Source organism: Excalfactoria chinensis, chromosome Z (assembly GCF_039878825.1).
Source record: "Excalfactoria chinensis isolate bCotChi1 chromosome Z, bCotChi1.hap2, whole genome shotgun sequence".
Classification (NCBI taxonomy): domain Eukaryota; kingdom Metazoa; phylum Chordata; class Aves; order Galliformes; family Phasianidae; genus Excalfactoria; species Excalfactoria chinensis.
In genome coordinates this window covers 16,155,134-16,159,635 of record NC_092857.1, presented here as the reverse complement: position 1 = coordinate 16,159,635, position 4,502 = coordinate 16,155,134, and the positions used below count along the sequence as shown (strand labels likewise).

Sequence of the window (4,502 nt, the reverse complement as noted above, 5' to 3'; positions counted from 1 at the left end):
TGAAAGCTTGAGTCACAAATGGACTCCATAACTCTACAAACTACAAAGGCTGTTCTAGCAGAGTGCTCTGTTTGGCTCTGTTAAAATCATGCCTGTCCCTAGAATGGATACATGAAATTTCACCTATACAGATTTCAAGATCCTAAAAATCAGTGTGGCAATAACTTCGTGGGAATATTATGGGAGTATCATGAAGCTGTTTTCAAAAGCACACTTCAAAGCTAGATTTTGTTGCACAGTCACAAAGCAGGAAATAGTTTGTTCAAAACCCGGTCTGTAAGTCTCCAGCTATGGTTTTCCATATCCACTGAAGGTATTGTTTTGTGATTAGAGTGTAGACACCAGGAGCATCGGGAGCACCACACTTTTCCTTCCCGAAAGAGGTGATGCCTTTCAGCACATTATTGCATATTAAAGGTCCACCTGAATCCCCCTGGAAAAAAAAAAAAAAAAAAAAAAAAAAAAGGACAGAAATTGTCATTCAGATTTACAAAACGTACAGAACTGATCCCTTACTTAAAACTTACACTTACTCCGGTTCCATGGTAGACATAAATATGTAGACACTGCTTCCCCCTGCTCGCCCCACTCCTGTTCCCTCCCACCACCCTCTCCTCTGGAAGGTAAGTTTATCATTACAAAAAAATAATAATTAAAGAAGTGCGACCTTTTGCTTGTGAGTTATGTGAAATAAACCTAGACCAGTGCGAAGATATGTCCAGTATTTTTGGAAGTGAAAATCCAGCTTTATTTTATTTTAAGGATTAGAAGAAGTAGCCCTGGTAAATTTACTCTTTTGTGGTATTATTCCTTCTGGAACTGCAGGTAGGAATATACCATGTGTAATAACTGCTACTTTATACTGCATTTTTAGTATAGTCATTGTGGATAATGCCAGTAAATATACTCACTCTACATGAGCCCTTTCCTCCTCGCTCAGATCCTGCGCATATCATGTTATTTGTTATAGGAGGTCTGTTATTGTAATGTTCCTTGTCATTGCAGATTTTTCTATTGATGACAGTGATGTTAACTTCTCTCAGGGTATCAGACAATTCTTTTATATTATACACAGTTTGTCCCCATCCTGCTACTCTGCAAGTTGTTCCTGGTTTGACATCATCACCAGAGGTAGGCAGGGGAATGACTTTCACAGCGCCATTAAGTTTTGCTCTTTTCTCAAGCTGTAGAAGATAAGGAAAACAATTTTTATGGCAGAGAGTCTGACAGAGATCTCTGTGTGTTAATCATTAGATCTTTTCCATTGTGGAAGTGAGGGATTGCTGCAAACCTTTTCTGAGATTCGTGTTTGTGATGGAAGTTATGTAGTCTGTGATTATGTAGGAATGAGGAAAATGGATATCCACTTTCCAATGAAAATTCATTCAAGTGCTGAAATATTTGCTCCCAAAATGCCCTGTTTCTCTTCTGTGGCACCCACAACCATTGGGAGTTAACTATACATGGGGAATATATATATATGTATATATATATATATATATATATATATATATATAATATATATATTTTTTTTCTAGGACATAAAAGCAGCGATAACTGATAGCAAAAATGAGAATCAGAGAACTTATAAATTCATAATGAAACTATCATTTAGAATATTATGTTTTTTAACACAATTATTTTTACATCTGAAATATGCTGTTCTCTGTGAATATTCAGTACTTCATTGAAAAGCCAGAAAAGCTTGGCCAGGCTGCAGAGTTTTTCTACTGCTCATAATAGCACATATTAAAGGAGTTGCTGAGTGCCTTGGTCTGCAGTGCATCCCCAGTTCCTCGGTCAGCTGGATTTGCAGACCAGTCTACATCACCCAAGAAACAATGTTCCCAGAAACTCCCACCTCTCTTCCTCACAAGAATGAAAAACCTAGTGCATCACAGAGATGTGTATTTCTTTAGTGGTGTGTAAATAAGTCTATACCTTCAGCAGCATAATGTCATGTTCCATTGTTTCCCAAGAATAGCCTGGGTAGTAAATTTCCTTTGCAATCTTAATAACTTGGTTTTCTTTTTCATGCTTTGTCAGTGAATGGGCTCCAAGGGTAACGGTGCCCGCCTTTCCTGAGAAGAAAGATTAGATGGTTAGTGGGATTCACCTGCTGTAAGTCTGTAATTCCTTGCTCTGGTCTTTTCTGGCCTGCAAAGCAACAGTAATTTAGAAGAATGTAGATCATCCTGTTTTCACAAGTAGTTTAGAAAAATTGTGTCAGTGAGTCACAACTGATGCTATTCTACTTGCAGCCTCCCAGCGGCAGGGTTTGGGTCCTTGACTCAGAAGCTGCTCCTTGGGAGCTCAATTTCTGCCACAGATGGATGGTGAAGCTTGTTGGAGTAGCTGTGCAGAGTGGTCCTCAGTTTCCTCTTTATACAGCAACCAAAACACTGAGGAAGTGATTTCTGATGTTCCTTCAGCTATGAAGAGCTGTATGAGTGTCACCTAAGCAATATTAAATTATGTAATATATTTTTTTTTCTTAAATGAGATCTCATTCAGGATCGTTGTTAACTGTATATTGATTCCACAGCTTTCAGACCTTGTGCTTTCTTTGTAGTAGATTCTAGTTATCTCTCTGGCTGGTGGCAGGACAAATAGTTACAAGTCTCTGATAGACACAGTCCAGTAATTCACTGGCCCTGAGCAGGCTGTTGACAGAGCCCGTGTGAGGTCTGGCTCAGCAGCAGCTCCAGTCATCCTAGCAAAGGCAGTGGGTGGGACGTGAGATTTAAACCTCACATCTTGCCTGGCAGGGGGAGCGTGCAAGGCCAAATAACCACCCATGTCTTGAGTCAGACAGGAAGAAGCTAACATACCTAGTAAAGCAGTGGTCTCTAATGTCTCCTGTCATCTGCAGGATTTTTTTTTTTCCCTTTATAATCATGTACTGTCTGTTTCTGTAATGAACTCTGTGTCTTTTACAGAATAAAATGACGAGAACTTGCTTCAGTTTTCTAAGCAGCTATTTAGACTGGCCAGTCCTCTGGCCAAGTGTCCTGTTCCTGAGGACAGGCATAGATCTTTCCCCCAAATTCACAATTACAGCACTGTTATTCTGTGCTTTCCTGTGACTAGTGACTTCTAAAATATCTTGTCAGAAACACTGAAGGTCAGTGTACCTTCTTACATTACTTTTGCTCACCAAAACATGGTTGTCAACTTAAGTTTAAGAACTTTATAATGCTAAATGCACTGGATTACCAGGGACACAAACATTTCTTCTTGAAATGAGAGACTGTGTACTCCATAGTTTCTGAATCAGAAAAACAACTTACAGACAGCAATGAGCAGCTGTTAACACCCAGTCTGGCTTGATCAAAGCTCCTCCGCAAATGTGTTCTCCTTTGATCACGGCCATAAATGGTCTTGAGTGTGGTGCTACTTCATGTCCTCCAATGATATCCATGCACAAGTCTAGAAATAAAAGTAGGCCACAATACACACAGCTGGGCTGCAAAGCACTGTGAACTCTTAGGAAAGTACATTTAACACATTTATGAAGTATACAGTCACATGGGAACATGCACATTGCTATGTAGGTCTTCAGGGTAGGCTTTTAGAAGTGCTCAGCAGTACTACTTGTGTGTCTTTCAGCGGCATTAAAATAAGGTTAGTGTCAAGAATATTGAGGAAATAAAACCCAACAACCTAAGCGTTACTGATCTTACACAAGTTTATTTTCCTGATGTTCTCTACTATGGTTAATTTCTCAGCTTTCATTGTAAGAAACACACACTTGCCACTACATAAATGTTGTGCAGTGTCATGTCTTGTGTGAGCCCTTGGCAACATGGCTATGGAAGGTAAGTCACATGAACATCCTTCTCAAGAGAACAGAAAATCAAGAGAATCATGTATGTACATGCCAATAGAGTGAGTGATCAAAAATGGCTGTATTAATTTCCCTGACCTCTTCCAAATGGTTTGTCATCTTTGCAGTTTTAATGACTACTATCCATTCAGAAATGATTTTGTTTGTATGAAAGATCAAAGACATACAGAGACAGAAAAATATATAATAATTTTACCTCTAATAGTAATTGCAAGTATTTTCTTTAGGCTAATACGTTCTGCTTAAATGGAGCTCTCCATGTCAGCGTTTACACTCAAAAGGATCAAACTGTGCACTTACCTCCAGGAAGTATCAGGAGAATGATGGCAGCAGAGGTGGACAGAGTGAAAAAAACACCCATGGTGTCTGCCTGGCCTCCCCTGTTTGCTCTGTGTTATATATCTAAACAAAGAGGATGTGGGTTTTATTTTTCCTCTTAAGGACATCTGACATCTCTAACTGTGAAAAAAAGAAAGACCTTCCTGAATATATAACTCACAGCAGAATTGTGAATGAGAAATCACATCATCTGTTGTGGTTTGAAGTGAAGGAATCTGCTCTTTACCCCTTTCAGCATCTGATCTTTTCTTGTTACCTTTACACTGGATGAGCTTCTGTGCAATGTGGTTTAGCGGTCTAGAGCAGAGTGTATAAT

At 39.2% G+C, this 4,502-nt stretch overlaps 1 pseudogene; it reads right to left on the bottom strand.

Annotated features, from left to right (window-relative positions):
- Positions 1–262: 262 nt before the first annotated feature.
- On the bottom strand, positions 263–4,208 carry LOC140264307 (granzyme A-like; annotated as a pseudogene).
- Positions 4,209–4,502: the final 294 nt, after the last annotated feature.